Source organism: Mustelus asterias, chromosome 1 (assembly GCF_964213995.1).
Source record: "Mustelus asterias chromosome 1, sMusAst1.hap1.1, whole genome shotgun sequence".
NCBI lineage: Eukaryota > Metazoa > Chordata > Chondrichthyes > Carcharhiniformes > Triakidae > Mustelus > Mustelus asterias.
In genome coordinates this window covers 160,119,171-160,135,972 of record NC_135801.1, presented here as the reverse complement: position 1 = coordinate 160,135,972, position 16,802 = coordinate 160,119,171, and the positions used below count along the sequence as shown (strand labels likewise).

The 16,802-nt window shown below is 45.7% G+C and overlaps 1 long non-coding RNA gene across 1 annotated transcript in view; it reads right to left on the bottom strand.

The window, feature by feature from the left end:
• The window catches only part of LOC144502280 (uncharacterized), a 47,032-nt gene extending 43,440 nt beyond the window's left edge, over positions 1-3,592 (bottom strand). The window contains exon 1 of the long non-coding RNA XR_013499321.1: positions 3,457-3,592. This is a non-coding gene — a long non-coding RNA (uncharacterized LOC144502280). The remainder of the gene's footprint in view (positions 1-3,456) is intronic.
• Between the last annotated feature and the right edge of the window lie 13,210 nt (positions 3,593-16,802).

The window sequence follows — 16,802 nt, the reverse complement described above, 5'->3', positions numbered from 1 at the left end:
AGTATCCTAACAAGAAAATAGGTCAATATTTCCAGTAAAACTGAACTCTGTGGATTGTTTGTCGATAAATATTTAGTTACAGTTAATCCAATAGCACAGAATGCACTGAGAGTCAGCATCCACATTATGGCAGAGACCCAGAGATGGACCACAATAAATAAAATGGAAGCGGCATCATGGGTATTTAGACACAATACCAAGAAGTGAACACAAGAAACTGAACATGCTGGAAAACCTCAGCAGGTCTGGCAGTAACCATGGAGAGAGAGAGTAGAGTGAAAGTTTCAAGTCTGGATGACTCTTTGTCAGAGCAGATAGTGTGGCAGCCTTGAGGCTGAGAATAAAGTTCTGAATGACTCATAGAATCATAGACTCAGCCTACATTTCTGTGGCTCGTGTATCACATGAACATTTCAGTGCTGTGCCCATCAGGGACGTAATTGAGGGGCTCGGTCAATGCCATGGAAAGCACAAGAACAGAGATTGTGTTTTATAACCAGCACTGTAATTCCAAGATTAAATCCCAGCCCTGAAATCATCCCCTGCTGTGGGTTATTATTATGTACAAATGTATCATTTCCAAATGCCCATTTCTTTCACATAATGAAGAACATTTAACAAAAATGTGACTGAAGTAGACCAGCAGAACGGCAATCATTTTCTCGTATCGGTGCCCAAGGACAAAGAGAAAGGCATGAACATTATATTTCTATAACCGTAAGACATATATATCAAAAATAACTATAACTGTCATGTATTCCTGCTCCAATAACAAATATTTTCCTGTTCTTATGTCTGAAGAACATATTAATGGTACTCATGGCCATTGAGAAAAGAGATCGTTCTAACTTCTAAATCTGTTGTGGTTTTTCGTAAGGTTTTAGTGAGTGAAAATAACCCATCATCGTGGCACCCGGGAAATAAAACTCTTTAACAGAGGAAGGCATTAGCTTAGCAGCAGTGACATCTGGTGGCCATAGCTTGTAAGTGCTATTCAATAATTCTACACTATCCAATAATTTTCTCATGATTTTCAATATAGTTTCTGCATAACCTGCATCTGTCTGTTTTGGTGGACAATGAACAGATGTAACAGGACGCTATGGTGGCACAGTGGTTGGCACTGCTGCCTCACAGCGCCAGGGATATGGGTTCAATCCTGGCCTTGGGTCACTGGCTGTGTAGAGTTTGCACATTTCCCCCCCGCCCCACCATGTCTTTGTGGGTTTCCTCCAGGTGCTCAGGTTTCCTCCCACAGTCCAAAAATGTGCGGGTTAGGTTGATTGGCCATGCTAAATTGCCTCTTAGTGTATTAGAGATTAGCAGGGTAAATATGTGGGGTTACAGGGATAGGGCCTGGGTGTTGTTGGTACATGCTTGATGGGCTGCATGGCCACTTTCTGCACTGTAGGGATCCTATTTCTAATTACATTGCCTGCTCTCGTGCCCATTGATCAAACAATTGGTTTCAATGTAACTTCGCTGCAGCTATGGTAGAAATCTAAATAAATGCTGTGGCACATCCACCCAGGGCAGACACCACTGATTTCGCCATGTTCACAGGATTAGGGTTATGGGACCAGGTAAAGCGAGCTTTTGGCACCGTGGTGGAGTGTCTGGAGTTTTTTTCCGGTTTCAATTTTTGTCTGAGACGTTAAACCCAAGACCTTTCTGCACTCAGGTAAAGTCCCAAAGCACCATTTCGAAAAGAAAACCAGGGAAGTTATATACCGTGTCATGGTCAATAATCATAGCTCATCCAGATTCTTTAAAATAGATTATCTGCTCACTGTCACATTGCTGTATGTGGGAGTTAGTTGGACACAAAATGGCTGCCCTGTTTCCTACACCATGATAGTGACTACACATCAAAAATCTCTCATTGGCTGTGAGGTGGGTCACCCTAAGGAAATGAAAGGGGCTAAATAAAAGCTGGTCGGTCTTTCTTATTCTCTTTCAACAGGCTGCAGGGTGGAGTCTGGCTGGTTTATGAAGAGCTAATTTGAGTAACCTCTCTGTAATTATGGGATGTAAACAACATTTGGGGCCTAGGAAAGCAAAAGTAGTTCCAACCTAAACAACATTAAGAAGTCTCACAACACCAGGTTAAAGTTCAACAGTTTTATTTGGAATCACGAGCTTTCGGAGCGCTCCGAAAGCTCGTGATTCCAAATAAACCTGTTGGACTTTAACCTGGTGTTGTGAGACTTCTTACTGTACCCACCTCAATCCAGCCCCAGCATCCGCACATCATGGCGACCTAAAAAACTGCACAGCAATGTCCAGAGCATTTATGATTTTCAATCTTCACGGCTCAAATGTATTTTTTCTATGGAGGCCTGACTTGCAAATGTAATTGAAAAGTAACATTGCTTAATATATAATTTTGATTCTTTATGGCACTTCATAAAATCACTGAATTCTGATTCATTCTGAGAATGATTTATGACAGGCTATTTCTACAGCACAGTATGTTATCCATTGGCCACTTAAAATGGAAAAACTCAAGGGAATCATTCAGGCAGTGTGATGAGTGAAATAAAGCACAACGCCTGAAGATCTGGATGACCCACAGTATTCCATGTCAGGAACGGAAGAAGTAGAAAGATTGCTCCAGACATTCTTTCTGGCTGTATCACAGCTTGGTATGGTTCCTGCTCTGCCCAAGACCGCAAGAAACTACAAAAGGTCGTGAATGTAGCCCAATCCATCACGCAAACCAGCCTCCCATCCATTGACTCTATCTGCACTTCCTGCTGCCTCGGCAAAGCAGCCAGCATAATTAAGGACCCCACGCACCCTGGACATTCTCTCTTCCACCTTCTTCCGTTGGGAAAAAGATACAAAAGTCTGAGGTCACGTACCAACCGACTCAAGAACAGCTTCTTTCCTGCTACTATCAGACCTTTGAATGGACCTACCTTGCAATAAGGTGATCTCTCTCTACACCCTAGCTATGACTGTAACACTACATTCTGCACTCTCTCATTTCCTTCTCTATGAACGGTATGCTCTGTCTGTATAGCACGCAAGAAACAATACTTTTCTCTATGTTAATACATGTGACAATAATAGATCAGATCAAAATCAAACAACCCGACAAAATTTAGTTTGATGAAGAGACAGCTGTATATTCCAGTGCCTCAAAATTATTTTGTGACAAAACATATACTTATAAAAGTATATATGCACCTAAAAAATGTGTACTCAATTGCAAGTATTCAGCGGTACTGACAAAATAATCTCCTTCATTTTGAATAATGTTCTAAACTTAGCACAACTATTGCTCTGTTTCTATAACTAGAAAATGCAGCAAGGTCAATCAGCTGCAACATTTTTATATATTTAAATCATGAACAACATTGGAAAATTTTAGGATACTGACACTCTCTTGGATTTCCTGATAAATACTTTCTTCCGGCTTAAAATGTTGAATATTTTTCAATGTTCCTTTACCTGGTGCCACCAGCTTCTCTTTCTCCCTTGCTTTTCCAGCATTCAAATTTGACCAAAGTTTAAAATTTGAGAGAAGCTTCATTAGAGAAAATCTTCCTCATAGCTCTGGTGCATGGACATAATCTGCCCACAGGCCATTAACTCAAGCAGTAGAGTGACGTAATATATTTAAGTGGCTGCATGATTACTTTAAGAGCTGCTCACATGATTTGATGGTGATGTCATTGGGTGTTTCACAGGCTCCTGCCTCAGTTTCATTTTATACTTTGTACAGGCAACAACTCCTGCAATAAACCTGTTAATATTTTGAATATATGAAAACCACATCTTTTTCTTTTTGCTTAAAACTCACAAACCCTAACATAGTTGGGGCATCACAAAAGTAAAATTGGCGACGAGTCGGGATTTTGATCGTCGAGAACCTCAGGAAAAGATCCTACCTGAAGGAAAAAGAATTGCTGCTCCTCACAGTTCTAATATTAGAAACCTACCTCTCCACTCACCTGATGAAGGGGTAGCGCTCCAAAAGCTCGTGATTCCAAATAAACTTTAACCTGGTGTTGTGAGACTTCTTACTAATATTAGAAGGCCAGGGAAAATCAACAACAGGATTAAAGATTGAAGTGCCAGTGGAGGAAGGCCAAATAAGAAAAAAAAGAAAAGGAAAAACAAATTTGTGCATTTATTGGGAGAACAGTACAGTTAGACTCCTCTAAGCTGCAGGGTCCGCGCACGTGCTGCACTGGGTAGCAGCAGAACAGGAGACTCACTACGCAGTTGAAAAAGGGTGGAAACTCTATGTGAATTTAAAAGAGAGTTTTTTCCCGATCAGAGAAGGGTGAGATTCCATGCAGTAAATGCCATATTTGAAAAGAAGGGTTGATCTGCTGGAGCCACTTGAAAAAAAATAAGTTTATTTATTTGTGTCACAAGTAGACTTACATTAACACTGAAATGAAGTTACTATGAGAATCCCCGAGTCGCCACACTGATGCGCGTTATCACTCACGAGGCTTGAGATGCTCAAGGAAATAAAGGCTTTTATTTACTGTTACAACGAAGCTACCATGTATAGTACACGATCCCAGACTGAGGGGTCCCAGACAGAGCAGTGACCTTTATACCTCTCCCAGAAGGCGGAGCCCGGCTGGGATGTACCATAATAACTATAATACAGGTGTAACAGCCCAACCCTAACCCCAACAGCAACAAGTAGAACAACCCATCCCTAACCCCAACAGCAACATATATACATACTCGTAGTACTGGCCAGACCCTGGCTCAGTACTATCTAGTGGGAACCAACGATGGTTCACCACATTCACCCCTCCTTTGAAGACAAAGGCCGGCGGGGTACAAAAAAAACAGAATAATTTGTCATCAGTCTATAAGTTCAGACGGTCAGGGGGACCGCACCGTTGTTGTGACCTCCTCAACACCGGTGATGACACCGGAGTAGGCACTCGCGGTGGCGTTCTCCCCAAGACGATGTCCAACGATCCCTCCACAGTCTCATGGGCCGGTTGACCCCGAGGTGATGATAATCCGTTGAGTTCCGACACGCCCTGAAGTGGTGACCATCTCCTGGACTCAGGCAAGCTGTACACGGGAGTAAAAGGGTTAAGTAATGGTCCCGATGCTGCCCGCGCCGTGTCAGGAGGGGAAACAATAGTTGGGGGGTTTCTAACAGGAGGTATGGGAGCGACAGGGGTTTCTACATCCCCTGCTGGCGCCAGGTCTCGGATCGAGACCGTGTCCTCTCGCCCGTCAAGGTATGCCACATAGGCATACTGAGGGTTGGCGTGGAGGAGATGGACCTGTTCGACCAACGGGTCGGACTTGCGGGCCCTTACATGTCGCCGCAGGAGGACAGGTCCGGAGTACGTCAACCAAGACGGTAATGAGGTCCCAGAGGAAGACTTCCGAGGGAATGAAAGCAGCCTCTCATGGGGAGTAGCGTTGGTTGCCGTACACAGGAGTGAGCGTATGGAATGGAGCGCATCAGGGAGCACTTCCTGCCAACGGGAGACTGGAAGGCTTTTTGACTTCAACGCCAGTAAGACAGCCTTCCAGACTGTAGCATTCTCACGTTCCACCTGTCCGTTACCCCTAGGGTTGTAGCTCGTGGTTCTACTAGAGGCAATCCCATATGAGAGCAGGAATTGCCTCAAATCATCGCTCATGAACGACGAGCCCCTATCGCTGTGAATGTAGTAGGGGTACCCGAACAGGGTGAAAAGATCACGGAATGCCTTGATAACCGTGGCAGCGGATGTATCAGAGCAGGGAATAACAAAAGGGAATCTCGAGTACCCATCAATGATGTTGAGGAAGTACACATTCCGATCTGTCGAGGGAAGGGGGCCCTTAAAGTCGACACTCAGTCTTTTGAAGGGACGAGTGGCCTTGACTAGTTGTGCCCTGTCAGGTCGGTAAAAGTGCGGTTTGCATTCCGCGCATACCCGACAGCTTTTCGTTATGGACCTGACATCCTCCACCGAGTAGGGCAGATTGCGGGCTTTTACGAAGTGGTAGAGCCGAGTGACCCCAGGATGGCAGAGGTCATTATGGAGAGCCTGCAAACGGGCCTCCTGTATACTGGCGCATGTTCCACGTGACAGGGCATCCGAGGGCTCATTGTGTTTCCCTGGACGATACATGATGTCATAATTATAGGCGGATAGTTCAATTCTCCACCTCAAGATCTTGTCGTTCTTGATCTTGCCCCGCGGCGTGTTATTGAACATGAACGCCACGGACCGCTGGTCCGTGATCAGGGTGAACCGTTTTCCCGCCAAGTAATGGCGCCAATGCCTGACGGCCTCCACAATGGCCTGGGCCTTCTTTTCCACTGCTGAATGTCGAATTTCGGGGCCTTGGAGGGTGCGGGAAAAAAAGGCGACGGGCCTGCCCGCCTGGTTAAGTGTGGCGGCCAGGGCGAAATCAGATGCATCGCTCTCCACCTGAAAGGGGATGGACTCATCAACAGCGTGCACCGTGGCTTTCGCGATGTCGGCTTTTAGTTTATCAAAGCCCAATCGAGCCTCTGGTGTTAGGGGAAAAGTGGTGGACTTGATGAGCTGACGGGCTTTGTCCGCGTAATTGGGAACCCACTGTGCATAGTAAGAGAAGAAGCCTAAGCATCTTCTCAGTGCTTTTGTGCTAGTGGGCAGGGGAAGTTCAAGGAGGGGACGCATACGGTCTGGATCAGGGCCAATGACCCCGTTTTCCACCACGTATCCGAGTATGGCTAAACGGCGCGTACAAAATACACACTTCTCCCTGTTGTAGGTCAGATTCAGGTGAGATGCAGTGCGTAGGAACTTAAGGAGATTTGTGTCGTGGTCCTGCTGGTCATGGCCGCAGATGGTGATGTTATCCAGGTACAGGAAGGTAGCCCGCAGTCCGTTATGGTCCACCATTCGGTCCATAGCACGCTGGAAGACCGAGACCCCATTGGTGACACCAAAAGGAACCCTGAGAAAGTGATACACGTGACCATCCGCCTCAAAAGCCGTGTATTGTCGGTCCTCTGGGCGAATGGGGAGTTGGTGGTAGGCAGACTTGAGGTCTATGGTGGAGAACACCTGGTACTGCGCAATCTGGTTGACCATGTCAGATATGCGCGGGAGGGGATACGCATCCAGCTGCGTGTATCTATTAATGGTCTGACTATAGTCAATGACCATCCGGGGTTTGTTCCTACTCTTGACCACCACGACCTGCGCTCTCCATGGACTAGCGCTAGATTGTATGATCCCTTCCTTGAGGAGCTGCTGAACTTCAGATCAAATGAAGATCCGATCCTCAGCGCTGTAACGCCTACTCTTAGTCGCGATGGGCTTGTAGCCTGGCACAAGATTCTGGAACAGGGAGGGTGTGGTAATCTTCAGCGTCGAGAGGCTACAGGCAATTGCGTTGGGCAATTTGGAAGCTGCTGTTCTCCCACTGAAAGCGGAGGGAGTGGCCCACCGTACTGTAGGGTTACACTCTTCAAGTGGACCATGAAATTTAGTCCGAGGAGTATTGGTGCGCAAAGGTGCGGCAACACCAGGAGCTTGAAGCGCTCGTAAACCGTGCCCTGCACCATTAAATTTACCACGCAACTCCCTAGCACGGTGACAGACCGGGACCTTGATGCCATCGAAATTGTCTGTTTGACAGGTTGGATCTGGAGGCCACACCGCTTCACAGCGTCTGGGTGAATAAAACTCTCAGTGCTCCCGCTGTCAAACAGACAATATATCAAGTGTTTGTTTACCTGAATGTCCATCATAGACTTGTCGAGTCTGTGAGGCTTGGCCTGGTCCAGGATGATCGACGCCACCGTTGGTTCGTGAGCGCCACTGCAGGCAGCTGAGATTGACGAAGATGACCCCTGCTGGTCGTTCGCGGTCGGTGCCGACCAACATGGCCGCTCCCATAGGTCGCACGTGGGTGATGGCGCCAAAATCAGCGACCCCTGGTGGTCACGCATCTCCAATTCCGTCGACTGTAATGGCGTCGTCCTGGCCTCGCACGTGGACGAAACCCTCGACGATGCCGACGACGAAGAACCGGGCTCCGGGGAGTCGCAGGCCGCACTGCTGTTCCTGGAAGTAAGTTTGGATCGGCATACTTTCGAATAGTGCCCCTTCTTACCACAGGCGGAGCACAACACAGCTTTAGCGGGACACCGCTGCCGAGTATGCTTCGCTCCCCCACAGAAGTAACACCGCGGGCCGCCTGGAGCTGCTGCCGTCGTCAGGCCCGAGTGAGGGCACGCCATCACGCAGCTTTTCGAACCCGAGGGACGAGGAGGGATCAGCGACTGCTCCTGCCACGTTGTCTCCACGTGGTCTTCGGGATACAATACTAGGCTTTTGGAGGCCGTCTCCAACGTATCCGCTAGTTCTATCGACTTAGTGAGATCAAGATTACCTTGCTCCAACAGTCTGAGTCGGATATAAGATGATCCGATTCCCGCCACAAACGCATCTCGAGCGAGGTCGTTCATGTTCTGGTCTGCCGACACTGCTTTGCAGTTACAGCCCCTGGCTAGCTGTAGGAGCTCGTTCGCGTATTCATCCGTCGTTTCGCCGGGCTGCCGTCGTCGAGTGGCTAAGAGGTATCGAGCATGCATCTTGTTTGGCGGTTTAATGTAACGCTTCTTAAGAAGCTCGAGGGCCCTTGTGTAGTCGGTGGCCGCACGGATCGCGAGATATACGGTGTCGCTTACCCTCGCGTGGAGGACCCAGAGTCTGTCGTCGTCTGTGGTGACCGCTGCGGAGGCTGCCAGGTAGTCCTCAAAACATTTCAACCAGTGGTCGAAGGTGTTAGAGGCGCCCGCCGCACGTGGATCCAGTGTAAGACGTTCAGGTTTTAACATCTGCTCCATACTCTCTGTATCATTTTCTTTTTTTTTTAACGACGAGAGTTTAATTAACAGTAAATAAAATTGATGCGCGTTATCACACACGAGGCTTGAGATGCTCAAGGAAATAAAGGCTTTTATTTACTGTTACAACGAAGCTACCATGTATAGTACACGATCCCAGACTGAGGGGTCCCAGACAGAGCAGTGACCTTTATACCTCTCCCAGGAGGCGGAGCCCAACTGGGATGTACCATAATAACTATAATACAGGTGTAACAGCCCAACCCTAACCCCAACAGCAACAAGTAGAACAACCCATCCCTAACCCCAACAGCAACATATATACATACTCGTAGTACTGGCCAGACCCTGGCTCAGTACTATCTAGTGGGAACCAACGATGGTTCACCACACACACTCTGGCACCTGTTCAGCTAAGCACAGTAAGAAGTCTCACAACATCAGGTTAAAGTCCAACAGGTTTATTTGGTAGCACAAGCTTTTGGAGTGTCACTCCTTCTTCAGGTGAGCGAGGAGTTGTGTTCACAAACAGGGCATATATAGACAAACTCAATTTACAAGATAATGGTTGGAATGCGAGTCTTTACAGGTAAAGAAGTCTTAAAGGTACAGACTTTGCTAGTACCCCCTGACACTGAGGGGCAATTTAGCAGGGCCAATCAACCTAACCCATTGTAGCGTGTTGGGGCAATGTAGCGTTACAGTTATAGCTAGGGTGTAGAGAAAGATCAACTTAATGCAAGGTAAGTCCATTCAAAAGTCTGACGGCAGCAGGGAAGAAGCTGCGCTTGAGTCGGTTGGTTCAATGAGGTTCTTCGCTCTGGTCGGTGTGTAGATGGAGGATTGATTAAATGTTACGATCATTTAAATAGATTTGTACATATGTTCCTCCAAATGAATATATAATAAAAGCAGAGAAGAGAGGTGCAAACAACCAAATCTCAGGAATTTTACAGGAGTTGAGGGTTTGATGTGACGATTTAAATAGTGCTGATTTTTTTTTGGAAAATAACAATCCAAATATTTTTTTTGAAATAAGGTAGAAAAGGTTTTTTTATTTTCCGAAGCGTCTGTGGCATTTTACATTTAAACCGGAAAACAGCAAAACATTTTGGTGACTGCTCTATTAAAGTTTCCATGTTCAGCAAAACTTTTCTCAAGTCCTGTAAAACTGTCACTGTTGCTCTCAGTTGCTCTCACACAAACTTGGAATATTTATTTGCTAAAAAGCAGGAATATGCTTATGAAACAGAAAACTTCAAACAAAAAAAATTGTAATTATTGCTTCCGTGATTAAAGCAATCCCCCATAATAACATCTTGCACAGCCTAATTGCCAGGAATGAATTGAGCGAGGCTCATTACAAAGCGGAATTATGTTCTGTTTTGAAAAGCAGTCATTGTTCTACCCGTAGAAACACAGGGCTTGTAAACTGTGACCGCCATGCCAGCCTTTTCACTCGCAAACCCATAAACCATGAAGGTGCATGTTCCTATGTTTATTTAAAATAGAATTAAAAGTTAACTGTGATTTCTGTACAGCTTCCAGCTGGTGGCATGTTTTAACACCTGAAGAGGACACTGCACCTTTTTTGTTTCCATTGAGAGTATAATTTTCCTAAACCTAACCTGAAAAAAAATTTCTAACCAAATTGAAACAAAGCCAAAGCTGTTCAAGTGTGTCAATGTGTACTTTATGGTTTGGGTACAGAGTTTAGAAGGGGAAAGAATGTAATGGTGGCTCAGTGGTTAGCACTGCTGCCTCACAGCGCCAGGGACCTGGGTTCGATTCCCAACTTGGGTCACTGTCTGTGTGGAGTTCGCATGTTCTCCCCGTGTCTGTGTGGAGTGCCTCCAGATGCTGCACTTTCCTCCCACAGTCTGAAAGACGTGCTGGTTAGGTGCATTGGCCCTGCTAAATTCTCCCTCAGTGTACCCGAACAGGCGCCGGAGTGTGGCAACTAAGGGATTTTTACAGTAACTTCATTGCAATGTTAATGTCAGTCTATTTGTGGCACTAATAAATAAACTTTAAACCAGTCTGAAAAGATTACAGTCTTCAATTTGAAGACTCATTCTTCCTATTTTAAGTGTAATCACGGGCAACAATTCCTTCATATTGTTCAGTCTCTGCAATGCAAACTCATAACCTATTTTATTAGCAGCAATAATTCAAACTGTATTAAATCAGCTTCCATTTCTTATGTTCTTATAGTCTATTGTGGTTTTAAGTTCACAATATACTTTTGATGAAGAAGCTCACTTTTTCAATTTTTATTCATCCATTCCATATTGTTCTTCACCTCATCCATTTTTCCTTTCATTCAGATGGCATGGACCAGGAGCTCAAGCAACTCTTGCCTGGCAGATAATCCCTCAATTCCTCTTCCACTTCAATTTCTTCTGATCCTCCCTCTGCTAGCTTCACCCTATGCCAGATTTTCAGCATCATCCCACTTTCCCTTCTCTGACCATGTAGTGTCTTTCAAAGATGGGCTACCATTAAGTAGGTTAACGGATGAACAGTTTATTAAGCTAAGTAACAATGTACAGAGAGTGATATAAAGGCCACTGTACTGCACGATTCCAGACTCCCATCAGGCCAGGAAAACCTGTGCTCCAGCCCTAGGGTTTGCATGTTCCAGCCCGATTAACCCAATGGGTCACAATACCCCTACATCAATAAATAAAATAAAATAAGGGCATTCAGTCTCCGACCTTCGGGTAAGCATTCTCCAAGACGGCTTTCAAGACACATAACAATGCAGAATCGCTGAACAGAAACCGATAGCACACATGAGGACGGCCTCAACCGTGATCTTGGGTTCATGTCACACTATGTGTAACCCCCAACATTTGGCCTGGGCTTGCAAAATCCTACTAACTGTCCTGGCTTGAGACAATTCACACCTCTTTAAACTGTGATTAAACCTGTCTCCACTCGCAGTGTCTGTACCGAAAGGACTTGATTACCTGTAAAGACTCGCATTCCATTATCTTGCAGTTGAGTCTTTGTCTATATATGCCGTTTGTGAACCCAACTCTCCACTCACCTGATGAAGGGGCAGTGTTCCAAAAGCTCGTACTACCAAATAAACCTGTTGGACTTTATCCTGGTGTTGTGAGACTTCTTACTGTGCCCACCCCAGTCCAACACCAGCAGCTCCACATCATCAATAAATTCTGACATTTGATGCAAAAACAGAAAATGCTGGAAAAACTCAGCAAGCCTGGCAGCACAAGACCATAAGACCTAGGAGCATAAATAGGCCATTTGGCCCATCGAGTCTGTACTGCCATTCATTGAGATCATGACTGATCTGACAACTCCACTTTCCCGCCTTATCCCCATAACCCTTGATTCCCTTACTGATGGAAAATCTATCTCAGTCTTGAACATACTTAATGGATATAGCCCCCTGCAGGAAAGAATAACACAGATTAAATACACTCTGAGAGAAAAAAAAATCTACACCACTACAAATAGCCTTGAGATGAAACATCCCGAGGCCTTGTACATCGTGGCCGGGAACTTCAATCAAGCTACGTTCAAGAGCGTACTACCAAGTTACCACCAACACGTCTCCTGTTCCACCAGAGGCCCAAACATCCTAGACCACTGCTACACAAATATCAAACATGCCTACCGCTCTATCGCCCACCCACACTTTGACAAATCAGATCACTAGGCTGTACTCCTGCTCCCAGCTTACAAACAAAAACTGAAGCGGGAGAATCCATCAAAGAAAGTCATGCAATGTTGGTCTGAGGAATCGGATGATCTCCTACGGGACGGCTTGGAGTCAGTGGGATGGTCAGTATTTAAAATCTCTTCAACCAGCCTGAACGAGTACGCCACTACAGTAACTGACTTCATCAGTAAGTGTGTAGAAGAATGTGTGCCAAAGAAGCAAATCCGTGTGTTCCTCAACCGGAAACTATGGATGAGCAGGGATATCCACAGCTTGCTCAAGTCCAGGTCTGAGGCGTTCAAGTCAGGTGACCCTGACCTATACAAGAAAGCCAGATACGATCTAGGGCAGTGGTTCCCAAACGTTTTTTCACTGGGCCGCACTTTCGGAATAAAAATTTGCTCGCGCCACACCAAATTTTTTATTGATAAGAAATACATTCAAAAACAAGAACAAACAACTCCTAGCAATGCTTGATTCATAACATAGAACACAACTACTTTATAATATGATCATGCGACATCCAGAAAGTATAAAACAATGCTTGTTTAAACCATGTTTAAATGTTTCTTTGATTGTCCTTGAATCTTCCCGCCACACTTGCCATCCTCTCTCGCCGCACCAGTGTGGCGCCCCGCACCCTTTGGGAACCACTGATCTAAGGAGATCCATCAAAGATGCCAAAAGACAGTATCGGACCAAGCTAGAGTCCCAGGCTAGCCACACCGACCCGCGTCAACTATGGCAAGGTCTGCAAGGCATAACAGACTACAAGATGAAGGCATGTAAAATCGCCAGCTCCAGCGCACTCCTCCCTGATGAGCTCAATGCATGCTACACCGTTTTGAGCAAGAGGTCAGTGAGAGCATGCCCTCCACCCTGGAAGCCCTGGATGAACCTGTATCTGGGGTCACCATTGCAGATGTCAGAGCAGCTTTCTCGAAGGTCAACCCACAGAAAGCGACTTGCTCGAAAGGGGTACCCGAACGTGCACTCAGATCCTGCGCGGATCAGCTGACGGGGGTATTCGCAGACATCTTCAACCTCTCTTTACAACAATCTGAGGTCTCTATCTGCTTCAAGAAGATGACCATCATCCCAGTACCTAAGAAAAACCAAGCAGCGTGCCTTAATGACTATCTTCCGGTGGCTCTGACATCCATCATTATGAAGTGCTTCGAAAGGCTAGTCATGGCACAAATCAATTCCAGCCTCCCGGACTGCCTGGATCCACTACAGTTTGCCTGCCGCAGTAACAGGTCCATGGCAGACACTATCTCCCTGACCCTGCACCCAACCCTGGAGCACCTAGATAACCAAGACACCTATGTCAGACTCCTATTTATTGACTACAGCTCAGCCTTCAACACCATTATACCTATGAAACTCATCTCCAAACTCCGTGGCCTGGTCCTCGGCTCCTCCGTCTGTGACTGGATCCAGAACATCATATCTCACAGACCACAATCAGTAAGGATAGGCAACAACACCTCTTCTATGATCATCCTCAACACCGGTGCCCCACAAGGCTGTTTTCTCAGCCCCCTTCTATACTCCTTGTACACCTATGACTGTGCGGCCAAATTCCCCTCCAACTCAATTTTCAAGTTTGCTGACGACACCACCGTAGTGGGTCGGATCTCAAACAATGACGAGAGAGTACAGGAATGAGATAGAGAATCTGGTGAACTGGTGCGGCAACAATAATCTCTCCCTCAATGGCAACAAAACGAAGGAGATTGTCATCGACTTCAGGAAGCGTAGAGAACATACCCCTGCCTACATCAATGGGGACGAAGTAGAAAGGGTCGAGGGCTTCAAATTTTTAGGCATCCAGATCACCAACAACCTGTCCTGGTCCCCCCATGCCGACACTATAGTTAAGAAAACCCACCAACGCCTCTACTTTCTAACAAGATTAAGGATATTTGGCATGTCAGCTATGACTCTCACCAACTTTTACAGATGCATCATAGAAAGTATTCTTTCTGGTTGTATCACAGCTTGGAATGGCTCCAGCTCTGCCCAAGACCGCAAAAAACTACAAAAGGTCGTGAATGTAGCCTAATCCATCCATGCAAACCAGCCTCCCATCCGTTGACTCTGTCTACACTTCCCGCTGCCTCGGCAAAACAGCCACGCAGCCCGGACATTCTCTCTTCCACCTTCTTCCATCGGGAATAAGATACAAAAGTCTGAAGTCACGTACCAACCAATTCAAGAACAGCTCCTTCCCTGCTGCCATCAGACTTTTGAATAGACTTACCTTGCATTAAGTTGATCTTTCTCCACACCCTAGCTATTTCTATAACACTACATTCTGCACTCTCTCGTTTCCTTCTCTGTGAACGGTATGCTTTGTCTGTATAGCGCGCAAGAAACAATACTTTTCACTGTATGCTAATACATGTGATAATAATAAATCAAATCAAATCAAATCTGTTGTAAATGGCTGGCGCCCCCTGAATATCTGATGGGGGTGGGGGCATATCCTGGAGACAGTGCATGTGAATGACATGCTGATGTATTAAAATGAGCTTCCTGGGGTCCCATGGCATTTTTTACGCTATTTTCGAAGATTGGATCTCAGAAACTCGCTGGCGCGAATCGCACTTTTTATGTCTCTCTGGACTTTGAGCGCACGTCACCATTCCTGCGGACAGAGAGCGGACTCAAAATCACCCCCAACATTTTTGATCTGATTTAGTATTAGATATTAGCACAGACAATGCGGAATCTGTATGAATCGAGTTATTGATCTCTACTAAGATTGTAAAACAATGCTGTCTTTTGTGTTCAGAGAATACTGACTTGGAACAGTTGATTTTAAAAACTACGAGGAAAACTGAGACTTTTGCAACAAAACCACAGGCATTTAAAAAATGAAGATTGCATGCTAACTTGAGAAATTGTCTCATCGCTTTAAAATGAATAATGTGTTTTGTGTTTCACTCATCATGGCCTCCAGACTTTCCAAAGTGTTTTACAGTTGATGTGGTGTATGTGGGTTTGAGGAAGGCTTTTGATAAAGTCCCACACAAGAAGTTAGTAACCAAAGTTAGATCACATGGGATTGAGGGAATTATATTGGTTTGGAATAAGAATTGATTGATGGGCAGAAAACAGACAGTAGGAATAAACGGGTCATTCTCAGGGTGGCAGGCTGTCACTGCTGCAAGGATCAGAGCTGGGGTGACTGTTGTTCATTATCGATATAAATTATTTGGATGTGGGGACCAATTGCAATATTTCCAAATTTGCCAATAAGACAAAACTAGGTGGAAATGTAAGTTTTTGAGGTGGAAATAAGGAGGCTCCAATGGGGACTTGGACAGGCTAAGTGAATGGGCAAGAACATGGCGATTGGAATATAATGTGGATGAAGGTGAAGTTATTCACTTTGGTAGAAAAAACGAAAGGCAGAGCTTTTCTTAAATGGTGAGAGGTTGGGAGGAGTCAATGTCCAAAACGATCTGGGTGTACTTGTCGCTAAAGCTAGGCACGGTGGCACAGTGGTTAGCACTGCTGCCTCACAGCGCCAGAGACCCGAGTTCAATTCCTGGCTTGGGTCCCTGTCCGTGTGGAGTCTGCACGATCCCCCCATGTCTGCATGGGTTTCCTCTGGGTGCTTCCTCCTTCCACAAGTCCGAAAGACGTGCTGGTTAGGTACATTGGCCATGCTAACTTCTCCCTCAGTGTACCCAAACGGGCGCTGGAGTGTGACGACTAGGGGGTTTTCACAGTGACTTAATTGCAATGTTAATGTAAGCCTTACTTGTGACACAAATAAATAAACAGGTGCAGCAAGCAACTAGGAAGGGAAATGGTATGTTGACTTTCATCACAAGGGACTTTGCGTGCAGGAATAAAGATGTTTTGCTGCAATTATCTAGAACCTTGGTGAGATCACACCTGGAGTAATGTATACAGTTTGGTCTCCTTACCTAAGGAAGGATATACTTACCAAAGAGAGACTGCAACAGAGATTCACCAAGCTAATCCCGAGGGTGGCAAGATTTTTTTAATAAGGAGAAGTGAGGAAACTGGAGCTGTATTTCCTAGAGCTCTCATTGAAACTTACAAATTTCAAAAACAGTATAATAGGATTGATGTAGATAGGATGTTTTCCTGGCTGGTGAGTCTAGAACCATGGGACATAATCTCAGGATAAGGAGCAGACCAGTTAGGACTGAGATGGGCCAACTGTTCACATTATATATTAATGGCTGCAGGGTTTCGAGTATCTATGGGGCGATTCTCCCAAGAGGGTTGAATTGG